Source organism: Melanerpes formicivorus, unplaced genomic scaffold (genome assembly GCF_026170545.1).
Source record: "Melanerpes formicivorus ecotype bairdi unplaced genomic scaffold, bMelFor1.0.p_v2 SCAF_62, whole genome shotgun sequence".
NCBI lineage: Eukaryota > Metazoa > Chordata > Aves > Piciformes > Picidae > Melanerpes > Melanerpes formicivorus.
In genome coordinates this window covers 3,598,725-3,611,713 of record NW_027142414.1, presented here as the reverse complement: position 1 = coordinate 3,611,713, position 12,989 = coordinate 3,598,725, and the positions used below count along the sequence as shown (strand labels likewise).

At 43.7% G+C, this 12,989-nt stretch overlaps 1 protein-coding gene across 13 annotated transcripts in view; it reads left to right on the top strand.

Annotated features, from left to right (window-relative positions):
- Positions 1-486: 486 nt before the first annotated feature.
- The window catches only part of NUMB (NUMB endocytic adaptor protein), a 98,992-nt gene continuing 86,489 nt past the window's right edge, over positions 487-12,989 (top strand). For 10 of the 13 annotated variants that reach the window (XM_068162197.1, XM_068162191.1, XM_068162196.1 and 7 more), the window contains exon 1: positions 496-599. The gene's annotated coding sequence lies outside the window, so the exon portion shown is untranslated. The other 3 variants (XM_068162182.1, XM_068162185.1, XM_068162186.1) reach the window with 3 other exon arrangements.

Here is a 12,989-nt window from a genome sequence, read left to right as displayed (position 1 = left end):
AATCTTCCCGTAGAAGGCACGTTCTCACTTAGCGCATCAGGGGGACAGCGGTCGGAGCGTCTCCGGGAGCAAGTCAGAGGGCAGGTGTCTACCCTAGTCTCCTCCGGGGGGACTGGGCCCGCAGCCGGGTAACAGCCACTCTCCTCCACACCGCACAACCCAGCCCTTCCCCGCGCCAACGCAGCGTAACCCCGAGTGGGGAGGCGGGCCCATTGCCGCAGCTGGCACGTCTGGGAGCCTATCCTGGCACTCTGCTCCCATCGCCTCAACCAATCAGAGGCGGCGACAAAAGAGTGGGGGCGCCAAAGCCCCGGCGTGAATAAAACACCCGGGACCCGTGGGCGGAGCGGGGCGGTGTCGGGACCTTGACGAGCAGCTACTTGCAGCAATCCAAAGGCCCACTAATGGGGTGGGTGGCCAATGGGCCGTCGAGATAGGCGTGGCGCGCGCGGGGGGGCGGGAGCATCTGCCGGAGGGGCGGGGGGGGGTGGGGGGGAGCAGCGGCGGCCGCGGCGCTGCTCGTTGGCGACGGGAGGCAGAAGAGGCGCCGGAGGGAGGAGGTTGTGTAGCAGGTGAGCGCGGCTGGGCCGTGGTGCGAGGTATGGCCTTTTCCGTTGCAGGCGGGGGCTGAGGCCGGGGCCGTGGGTGGGTGTGGTGGGGGCGTGCGAGCCCCGCGGGGTACGGTGGGAGCTGGACGCGGGAGGGGGGCGTACCGGAGGCAGAGGAAACCGCCGGTGGGGGGGCGGGCGGTGGTGCCCCGAGAGAACGTTCGGGGGTCTTGGGAGAAGCAGGGGCGCCCTCTGGTCCCCGCCCCGGGAGGCAGTGGGGTGGGCCCCAGCGTGATCCCCGGGGTGGGGCGGGGGCCCACCGCAGGTGGAGCCCGAGGGGCTGAGGCCCTGCGAGCTACGCCGAGCCGCCGCCCCAGGGGAGCGACCCTACGGGGCGCTGCCGTTTCCTGGTCTTCCTCCTGTGGGGCTGCCTGTGCCTGCGGTCTCTTCTAGGCCTTGAATCCCGGCCAGGTTTCCGTCAGAGGGTCCCTCCGGTGTGATCGCTCCTGAGCTGTGCGCGGCGCTTTGTATCGTCTCCCGCCCCTGCGAGCGGCCGTGGGAGCAATCGAGGGGTGCCGGGGCTCCGGGAAGTTCGGGCTTCCCCGAAATCCTCCGCCTCCTCTCCGCCGGGGCCGCTGTGAAGTTTGGGAGGCGTGGGGATGAGGTTGTGTGATGACCTAGCCCCGCAGCTGGAATTGCAGGCGTAAGGGCCCTCGTTAACAGCGGAACACGTCTCTTCTCTCCCGGTTCGTGGCTTCGCCGGTAACTTTCTGCATGTGCAGCAGCTCGCACAAGCTGCACAAAGGAACGGGCGGCCGGGTCCGGCGAGACGCAGGAGGGGTTGACGAGCAACAGTGTGCGAGGTGGAGGGCTGCCGGCTGCCCGGAGGAACGCTGGCCGCAGGCAAGCATTACTTCCCTCGGCTTGCGGTGGGTAGCGAAGGGTTAAAGCGCAGATTCTGTGCGATATGCGCCGAACTCCTTTTATTGCACTTATGGAGATGAGCAGTCTTCAAGAATGAAATGATGCATCCCTCAGAGGAGAGCTAATGTCTTGCAGCAGCTCCACTCTACAACTCCTTTGCTCCAGTAGATTTATGTAACCTGCTCATTAATGGTTTATGAAATTATTAGAGAGCTTTTTGGGCTGCTTTCTGTCAGCTACTGTGTTTTCAGGGTTGTTGTCTATGTTTCTTCATTCATCCGTCCGGAGTAGGAAATAACTTGTAACCGTTAATGAGGTCTGATTGTGTGGCTTAGGGGGTTTTGTTTTGGCCTGCTTTGTTGTTGTGTTGTATTTTTGATCTTCCTACCTTTCCAGATAGGCTTCCGAATGAGGAGATTGGGTAAAATGGAAGACACAGTCATTCTGTTTGGCTACAGTATTACTCTAGGTATGGCTTGCAGCAAAAAGTGTAAATATTTAGATGGATTTCTGACTCATCAGTTCTATTTGACTTATTGATCTATAGTTACTGCTAAAATGGTTTTTATGATTATGCAGAAGTTAATAGTTACCGTAGAGAAACAATATTGTTTTTCTGCTCATCGGTGTGTGTTTTCCATTTCTTCATCCCTTGGCAGTTCTTTGTGGAAATGCTGTGTTGTTTTTTTTTCTTAGCAAATATCTCACAGAAGAAATGAAAAATAATGTGAGTAGAGTCCCCAAAAAATGAATTGCAGATGTGATCATTCTTGCCTGTGATTCTTAAACTGTTTTGATAGCCTGAGTTACTCTACAATGACTCTTTTTTTTTTTCATCTGTTACTGAATAAGGTGTTGGCTTTAAGCCTCAGTGAAAAATCTGATTTACAGAACTCTAACCATAAGACATCAAAGATTGTTCCCCCCCCCCCCCCAAAGTATACATATGAAATGCAATTCAAATCAACCATTTAAATCCTTATTAGCCGGAAAAAAAATCCATTTTCAGCCTGGGAATTACTTTCCTGCATTTATTACTTCTCTTAAATGTGTGGAAACAAGGTGCATGTAAACTAGGCAGAGTAGACAAATTTGTTTATCTTCCCACTGTGGCATTGTGAAATCCTCTGGTTTTGTATTAGTAGCTGACAGCATTATGCATTTAGGAAGAAAGGAAAACAAGCCACACTGGGCTCTTAAAACTTAGAAGAGTTCCAAGTATTGCATTTTGTAGTTTGATACAGCTGCTTGGTGTCAGAATGATCTGTAAGTACTTTTCCTTCCTGCCATAATGACTAAGCTTGGTTTTAAATTCATGTGAAATCATGGCCTTAGTCTTGCTTTTGGAGTTTATGTGGATCAGTGAACATCTATTAACATTATAGATTACTTGCTCAGTCCAAAGATCTCAATTTTATTAGGTGACATTAGCATGTATTTCCTTCCTTTTTATATAGAATACCAAACATAAACTCGATCAAGCTAAGACTTAACACATCCTCTGTAGTCATATTACTACATTACACCAGAACAACTTTGAGTTCTCTGGCAATGTTTTCACCAAAAAGAGCTATTTTTCCTGTCAGTACTCCTTTGCTGATCCAGCTGAAAAGCGTAGTACAGGAAAATGTTGGGCTTCCATTGGATCAGCTGGCTGACTTAATGGCTATGCAAATGTTATTGCTCACATTGGAGGAGGAGGCTGTGACCGCTCTTTTTCTGAAGCAACTCTATTTTAGTTTTGCTTATGCTTGTCAAGAAACTTTGCAGCTTCAACTGGGGCTGTGGTGGTCCTGACTTCTCCTTGGCTGTACATCTTTCCCTGCTGGCAAGGAAGCCTTTGTGGCTGTGAGTTAAGTAGAGTCAGGGAGTTAATCAGGTTCATAGTGAATAGCTTTTTTTGCTTTGTTGGATTTTGGCTGTGTCACTTCTGAACTGGCTGACCATCCAGCTCCAGGGGGTGGGAATGGTACTTCCTTTTGAAGTGGATGAGAGAAGGAATGGGAGATGGAGCCATAGCAGCTCTGGTGTAAATTTCCTTTAGCCTTTATGGAATCATACCTTTCCATCAACATGATCTGAGTTAACAGAGACTTACAGCAAACTGTTTTAAGCTGACTTGGCTGATAAAGCCTTAAATAAATTGCAGAGTGTTCTTCCATTTTTCTCAGCTGGCATGTTGATGTGGGTGGCAAAAGCCATGAAGGGAGGATGAGGAGCTAGGGGTGGGCTAAGCACGGTAACCTTAGTCTGACCCAACTGTGTCTAGAAGAGGAATTATTCTCATCTTATTGTGGGATGTATCAGATGCTTATTTTGATGTTCTTTACAGTGTATAGTTAAAACAGATGTTGCATCAGAAAGAGGAAAACTTTCATAACAAGCAAGTTCAGGAGGACTATTTCACTGTGTAGTGGGTCTAGTTTTTGTGTTGTGTTATGTCCTGTTGGTTGTTTGTGTTTTGTTTTTTGAGTTTTATTGACTGAGACTTGCAAGCATTAATAGACTTCCATCAGTCTAGAAGAATAAATGGGATCACCTTGTTTGTAACTGCAGTTACACATTCATCCAGAGCCTTTCATCTGTGTTTTAGGAGATACCTCTGCTAAAGTTTGAGTTGCTTTGTTTACTGTTTGTTCTTACCATATAATTCTTGGTAGAGTCCTGGTGTTATGTAGTTATCAGATATGATGGCTTAAAGATGATAGTGATTTATGTATCCTCTGTTTCTGCAGAGTTGTGGATAAAAGTGTGTCAGGACAAATGATTTGTATGAGAAGTTGGCTGAAAGAGGAATATGGATGCCAAACGTAAAGGTGCTCTTGAGGAAAAAGTGAAATAATTCATTTCAGAGTGTGGGGGTCAGAAACAAGTTCTTGGCTGCTCTTAAGTGCTGAATCTTTAGGATTTTTGAGATATTTCTGGTGGGTTTTGATACTGAAGCCAGAAGCAGTTATTATTAGCCCTCTATGTGAAATAGTAGTTTTAAATACAGTACATTAAGACTTGTACCACACTGTCTGGAATTTTTTCTGGTTACCTTTCCTTTTCTAGGAAACAACAAATGTGGAAATCCCTGGTGAATTGCATTGCAAGCAGTACTCTTTAATCTTTAGGTATACCCAGAGTATTTACTGATCAGAACTGCTTTCTGTAGGTGCATGGTGTGGGCTTCTTCATGTGCCACAGCTCTGGGAGCTACAGGTACTACGGAGGCTGTTAACAAATTTGTTGCACTTGGCCAGAACCATTCTTACTGTCTGCAAACTGTTTTGATCTGGATGTGACTGGTTTTAACCACTTAATTTTTCTAGGGGGAAAAACTTCCACACCTTAAAGGTCTCTTTTCCCTTCTAATGTTATTTAAACTTGATTAATGCAGTTTGAGCCTGTATTGTGTCTACACTCCCCACAGTGAACTAAATTTAGACTGTTAAAGAAGCTCCCATCTACCAGGACTAGATAGATCTTGATTTTTTTTCCAAGGCTATCTGTTGATGGGCACCGCTGAGCCTGTAACTACCAAATTCTCTTAGTTACTCAGTTTGCCTTTGCAAGTGAATGCTTGGTGACTGTTAAATACTTGGGTCTTTAGTTAGCTGATGTCTTTGTGTGTTGACTTAAGATTTTGAGTGAGGATAGGCTGCTTTCAGAGGCATTAATTCATCAACTGGTGAAGTAAAAATCTGTGGAGACACAGGTATTTGTTCCCCCTATGGAGGAATGACACGAATAGAAGCTTGGTTCATAACTAATAGAGACTGGGTCTATCTTCTGTTTAGTAGCTAATGGTAAAAGTGTTGGGTTTTTATTTTTGCTTTGTTATGAGGGGAAGCAAGTATATTCTTTCCTTCTCAAGTGTTTAACAGTAATTAAATTTTGTTCATGGATGGGTTTTTTTTCTGGACTTTGGTAGCACTAGACCAGTTTCTGTGAAGCAAATAGCCAAATACCACAGTCCTGTGAAACTTAACTGCAGTCTTGGCTTGTTGCTCTAATATTTGTTTCTTGGTCAAAGTAATAACCAAAATTCTGTGGAAAATTGTCTTTTCTCATTAAAAGACAATTGATACTGATTTGATTTGTATGGATCTCTGTAACTGCAGGGCTACAGAGCCATATAGGCTCTGGAGGTTGTGGCTGGCTCATGTCTTGGCAGTGAGATGAATTTTGCAGCCTTTTCCCCTGCTTTACTAATATGCTTTTGTAAAATATATACTTTTTTAAAAGGGCTGTCTGTTTTATTGTCAAAGTCTGCTTAATGTGATTTTTCCTGCTGACTTCTTCATTTACATGACTAAGATGTGATGCTGTTTCCAAAAATCCCATGATGATGATGGTATTCTAAGTGGCTTGTGCTGGGCCAGGGTTCCTGCATGCACTCTACCTTGTAGTCCTGATAAATTGCATCACTTGTATTCCAAACCCCCCTAGCCCAGCCTGGAAATACTGCCTGAGAGAATTAGAGTGTCTGGTTTAAGGTCTTGGGTAGTCCAAGTTTTATGGGATTCAGTGGTTGTGATACTGGCTTTGCTTTTGGTGTTTTAGCGGATATTTACTGATAATAGTGGCTCTTGGGCCTGCCTTTCCTTTTCCTCCCTCCCAGTGAATTATCGGTAGTCCAGCTTACAGTTAGAAATAATTGTGATTGCTCTCACTAGCAAGCCTTGAACGTTACCACAGGTTAAGTGTGCAGTTTTGCATATGTCTATAAACTTTGGTGTTTCTGCATAGGTTATAGTGTCTGCATGGAGAGTCTCTCTTGTGTAACATGCTCTTTCTTCAGCTGGATTTGCAGGGGGTGGCTTTGACAACGTCATGACATTTGTAAACATTCATTTATACATTGACATTACTTGCTCGCTCTTTAAATTACATGAATGTTTTCTGGAGGCAGTTGGTTAGGTTAAAGCACCTCTCAGTTGTATCATGCATGGCTTTTTCTAGCTGAAGAAAGTAGCCTGTAAAAAGCTATTTGGTCTTAGAGCAGTTGGGCAGCCCTGAATATTTTTCTTAGCTTGGTAGCAGAAAGCCAGCCTTGTGCATGGGAGTGAGTGGCTGCAATCCAGTCGGCCTGTGTCTTTTTTTGCCAGAATAGTTTTGAAAGCTTTTACAAAACAGGTTGGTTGGATTGGTGTTTTGTTTTTTTAATTTAATTTTTTAATTTTTTCTTTAACATATATATCTATATCTTGGATTTACTGTAAGCAGCTGGAAGAGAGTCTCTGAACGCTCTGTCAAACTCACTGAGTGTGCTTTTGATGGGTGCATTGTGCTAATATCGAATATGGATTGTTTATCTGTTTGGCTGTAACAGTGTCATGTGGCTTATTTTTCCTTCTCTTCAGGCTTTGTCATCTATGCAAATGGTGACCCTCTAGCTTAGAAGGCCTAGAGACTGTTCCACCAGTCTATAATGAGTGGAATGGTAACTGAGTTAAGTAATTTCTGTACTGCCCTCAGGAACAGCATAGTGCTGCATCAATATAATTTTTAGGTTCTTAGCCTTTTTACCAACCTGAGTACTTTGTGCCTTGGATTTTCACGAGGAGTGCTCAGAGTCTGTGAGAATTATCCTCCAAATAAGATCACTGTTATATCTCAATACCACAATACAAATGTTCCTAGTTGTTCAAAGGCATTGAAGGAAAGCTTGTAAGCGTGGTTTGAACAAATTTGAACATCCAAAATGTGTATTTCCTTGCTGTCTGATGAGGTAGGTAGGGTGCACTGCTTCAAAGAGGTGCATGGTACTATATGAAAGTTTTCATCACTTTCAAAAGTACAGAATTTGTGCCACAGAAATGGCCTTTATTGTCTTGTGTGGCATAATGCAGTTTCACATCTACTACCTCACATTCGTTTGTGGTCATTTATTGTGTGTAATAAACTCTTTCTTTGGACATCATTTACTTGGCATGCAAGACTATGTGCTTAAGGTAGTCATATGTAGATATGCTTAGATAGTGCTTAGTATCTGGCCCATGCACGGGCCAGGAATGTAACTGGAACTGCTAAAAGTCAACACAGTCTGCCTACAGTGTTTGTTAGCTTTGAGCAAAGGACCCAATCTTCCAAATCCGAGTAAACAATATTCATCATTCAAGTGGGGAAAAAAATGAATGGCTCTAACACATAATAATTTAACAACTATTAAATTACTCTTCTAGTACTGTGGATTCAGTTGTTCTTCTGAGGCAGGCAGTGCTGAGGTAAAAATACATGTAGACCAAATATACTGAGGTCTTGTGAACTGTAGAAGTGCTATTCTTGTTTTGAAAAAACTGAGGATGGTAAAGAAGTTGATCAAACAAATCCAGGATGAAAACCTCTCTGGGCCTGTCTTAATTTATTATTCTGCAATTTCCTGTCTTAATTTCCTAATAATGTACTGCAGTGCTTTGTAGGGAATGAGCACTTCTTTGGAAAAAAAGTGGTTTTCAACAAAATGGCTTGCCTTCTGTTGGATGTTGTTTCTCACTCACAGGACCTTGGTCTGATAGTTTATTACTTCTGCATTTCAGAAAAATAATAAATTCGGCATTCAGAGGTAAGAAGCTCTTTGGAAATGTGATGTATCCTGGAATTGTCTGAGATGATGGATTGTGACTCCAGTCTTGCATGATGGCAGCTAAGCTTCTTGCACTTCTGAATTGCAGTTTAGCATCCCAGGACTGCTGAACTGTATGTACCTTTCTTGAATAAAGGATGAGAAATGGTTTCTTTTTTCCAGGTTTCTTTGCAGCAAGATCAGTTCCCTGTTTCCACTTCTGCAAGTGCTAGTGCTGGAACTTTGGGTGGGGAAGAAAATGCAGAGGGGCTGTGCTGTTTCTAAAAGGAAGTGACACTGATCCGGTGCATATGGATAATGAAACTGAGCTAGTACATTTTGGAAGTGGTCCTGCCTGCTTCTCTCACCCTTAAAATGTCCTATCTGAGGTGAGGATTATGCACCCAGGAGCTCTTTTCCTGGAGTTTCTTCTAGATGTGTAACTTGTCTTTGCACAGGAGAGGGACTGCCAATAATGTTGCACGGGAAATGATGGCTCAGTGCCTCCGCAGTGGAGAGGCATCTGTACCTCTGGTTATGTGAGCAGCCAACTGCTGACTGTCTTGCCATAGGATGTAGTTCTCAGAAATGAGAACAGATCTCAGATCCATCAGTGACAATGTATCTCTTGACTTACCACCATGTTATCTTGCTGTCTGCTTCCAGAAGATGTTATGTGAACCAGCTGGGTCCTGCTCCTGTCTTAGTCCTTGCTCCCCAGATAATGTATTGCAATCCAGTGGCCAGAGGTTGTTCTGTCCCATCACAGCAGTTCTCCATCCACATGTAACTGAGTAGGTGTCATCTTTTTTACAGCATTAGGTCAAGTGGGAAATGGAACCAGTTGGTGTGGGCCAAATGTGGACAAAGGCTGAAATGATTAATGAGGTGATTATGGAGATACCTTACTAATGATAATGTTAATGTTGCCTTTGGGGGTGGGGAGTTGTCTTTCCTATAATTTTTCTACAAAGAATGGAAAACTTAATTTCTTCCCTGGAGTTAGGCTGTGTATGAGGCTGGGTGTTTTGTTCCCCTTCACACGCTGTTTCTGGCTCCGGTAGCACCTGAAAGTGTGTAGATATTCTTACTTCCATCTCCTTAATGTGACTTTTACATAGATGACTGCTTATTGTTCAGGTTACTGCTTCAGTGTTTGGTCTAGGTAAATTCTGCATAAGCTTTCTCTCCACTTCCAAAGACCCTCTTTAAAGTCTCTAGTGTGTATCTTTCTGCTGTGAGACACACCACGTGTAGAAAAATGTGATTAGGTGCAGCTATGCTTGCCTTTGTCTTCACAAAATACTGAATGATTTGTTGGCTCCCGTATTTGGGATGACATTGCATCCGGTCTAGTTCTGTGCAGAGATACAAGATCAATCAACTGTGGATTGCTGTCCCAGTTTCTTCAGCAAAAGGGGGCTGACATCTGCCAGCCATACATCATATTACCCCCAGATGCTGAGGACTGTTCTTCTGTGGTAGGTGCAAAATGGCTATAGCTACAGCATTTTGAAATTCAGGTTAGAATTCATTCCAACTTTCCAAGACCTGCTTTCAGATATCCTTTGTGGCATTTGTGTCACCAGTAGTTCATGACCAAAAATTGGTCTTGCACTGCATTTTCCTTGGTTTCCCATGTAGTGCAGCTTTTATAACACATGTGGCTAGCAAGGCTCTAAACAATATTGGCTTAAAGCTTCAGGCCTAATTTTTGTTTGCAGAAAGTGTGGAATAGGCTGAGAATTGCTTCTCTTCACAGCTATTTACATGGAACTGTGAGTTGACCTTCCACTTAGGACTTCAGCTCTTAAGGTTTAAGGAAAGTAGTTTGTTGAATCCTGGTAAGTCTTTTGCTTTTTTTTGGGCAGGTCAGAATTATTGAAGACAATTACTGTTAGTAATTTTGGGAAACAGCAAGGATGGTCTTGGTTTTTTGGATGATGTTTTGTTGTTTGGGTGGTGGTGGTTTGTGTTTTTCACTTTTTCTCTTAGAAGCACCACATTAGGGTTTTTTTCTTTTAAAAATAAACAAATAATAGCAGCCATGTCAGGTGTCATTAATCAGTCGTCATTTAGCTTTGGTAGGCTTTGGGGGAAAAAAAGAGTAATATTCCCCTAGTCATCTTGGTATGGAGTATATGCACATCTATCCCATTTACATTGAAGTGCTAAAGCAAGCTGCATTACTGTATTAAATTAGATATTGCCTAATTCTATGTTTACTTTGGGGATTTAATTTGGAACCAAGCTACAGAAGTTTCTGGGAGTCTAATGCTCATTCTTTCCTTCCATGTAATTCAGAAGTTGCTTTTATTTTCCCAAAGATAGGAACTCATGTCCCTAGGACCCCCTCAAAAATCTTCAGTCCCAATAACGCTGGTAAAAGATTTGACCAAGAGAATTGTCATTAATATTTATATATATATATATTCCTTTCTTGCAGTAACAGTTTCATAATGGAGTTGGGAAAATATCAGTTGAGATGCATGGGAAGTGTGTGATGTGGTTACTGTTTAGACTAACATATTTCATTGCTCTGTCTGGGGCAAGAGTAGGGAAGTTCTTCATGTCCATTTATGACTCATTTCTTTGGGAACAGAAATATCATTCATGGTGTATCTGAGGCAATCAGAATAGTTTAATGTGCTAAAAATTCTCCTTTGTTTTGTAGTAAGTTTGTGTCACAGTATCACAGAGTCACCAAGGTTGGAAGAGACCTCAAAGATCATCAAGTCCAACCTGCCACCACAGACCTCATGACTAGACCATGGCACCAAGTGTCACATCCAGTCCCCTCTTGAACACCTCCAGGGATGGTGACTCCACCACCTCCCTGGGCAGCCCATTCCAATGGCTAACAACTCTCTCTGGGAAGAACTTTCTCCTCACCTCCAGCCTAAACTTCCCCTGGAGCAGTTTGAGACTGTGTCCTCTTGTTCTGGTGCTGGTTGCTTGAGAGAAGAGACCAACTCCCTCCGGGCTACAACCTCCCTTCAGGTAGTTGTAGACAGCAATGAGGTCTCCCCTGAGCCTTCTCTTCTCCAGGCTAAACAATCCCAGCTCCCTCAGCCTCTCCTCGTAGGGCTTGTGCTCAAGGCCTCTCACCAGCCTTGTTGCCCTTCTCTGGACATGTTCAAGTGTCTTGATGTCCTTCTTAATCTGAGGGGCCCAGAACTGGACACAGTACTCAAGGTGTGGCCTAAGCAGTGCAGAGTACAGGGGCACAATGAGTTCCCTGCTCCTGCTGGCCACACTATTCTTATCATTATGTAATGGTCTTGAAACAGGTAGCAGAATGTTTCTGTAACTGTGACTAATAGCACATCTGAATATCAGAAATTCAGGTTAACAGTAGGGGGGAGGCAGGACAGGAGCAGATTGTATAATTCTGTGTTCAGTCATTGTAATAAATCCAGTCTGTAGGACCCACTCAAAATAAAATTCTCCTGGTACAAAAAATAAATGATGTTGAAGAAAATGACATACTCTTTGCTGATTTTTTGCAAACTAAAATGTTCCATGGTATGGAGTAGGTTTGTCAAAGAGGAAGCTGGTTGATGAATCCCATCTCTCTTTTCCCCTCCTCCTCGTGTGTTATTTTGCTCTGGTTTTTTTTTCTCCTCCTTTAACCCTTTCCCATAGAAACTTCAGGATAACTATGATACTATGATACAAGGTGTAGGTTCTTTCAGTAAGAGACAAACCTTTGAGATATGGCTTAATTTCTTTGTTTGTTTTGTTTGTTCTATGGATCTGTTTGGAAATAGGTTGTTCAGGGTTAAGTGCAGAAGGCTTGAATTTTGCAACATTAATGTTTAGATTCTTGACATGCCAGACTCAGGGTTGTGAGTCATGTTTTGGTTCTCCGCTGTGGTGCATGGTGGAAAGTTAGGAATGTGAGAATCTCATTGAAAAGAGAGGTTATTTACTGCTCAGCATAGTAAATAAAACACAGAGACGAGGCTCATCTTACTTTCTAGGGATAAGGTGCCAAACTCCAAGCTGCAAGATGCTTATAACCCTGTGGATTTATAGTCATAAGCCTCTTCTGAAATTTAAAACATCTCTGTGGTTCATGGGTCACTCCTAGCAAAATACCACTGGAGGAGGTGGTAGATGTGCCTCTAGGCAGTATTGCCATGTTCAAAGAAACAGCCGAGGGTGTGAGCTGTGAGCACAAAAATGTTTTTCCTGAGCAAGTCCTGTTCACTGACAATTATTTTTGATCCTGGCTATGACAGTACTGAGGTTGTCTTAAGGATGGCAGCTGAATTTTAAAGGCATAGCCTCGAACTGCCACACCTGGATATTCCATGAATTCTTAATCTGACTGCTGACACTGGAAGAGCTGGTCTTATTGCCCATCATGTGCTTCTGCTGCTTCTTCTGTGTGTAAACCATAAATATTCAGTGAAACCAGCAAAAAGTGAGTATCTGCTGCTGTGATGCACTGAATTGTCTCAGCATGGTCTGGCAATGCTAGTGGAAGGGAGAAAGGGACCAATGGGCAGTTGGATTGCTACAACCACCTCCTGCAACCTGGTTTTAAAAGTGAAGAAATGCTAGCTTACATCAGTTTAGGCTCTCCAGTAGAGGAAATGGAGAAGATAATTTGCAGCTAGTTAAACCAGGCTTGGATTTCTATGTGGAAGTAGCATGCTGATGATCTTTGAAATGGTAGAGAGCAAAAAAGTTGTTTGGTTCTTTTTTGGAGAAGTTGCACAAATTAGTGAACAAAAAGGGAAAGGTACAGAGTCTCAACTTTTTAGGGGGGGGGGGAGGGGAGGGGGAAGTCTTTTATGTCATCACTTCCAAGGTGTTCCTCATTCCAAAAATGTAATCAAAGATGCAGTGGACTAGAGAGTGGGGCCAAGGGCAAGCATGGCCTTCAAGCCTAGTTGTCAGGGTCTCCTTCTGAAGGTGGAGAAGCTGTGGTGAGTGATCTGGGGACTGTGGGACACTGT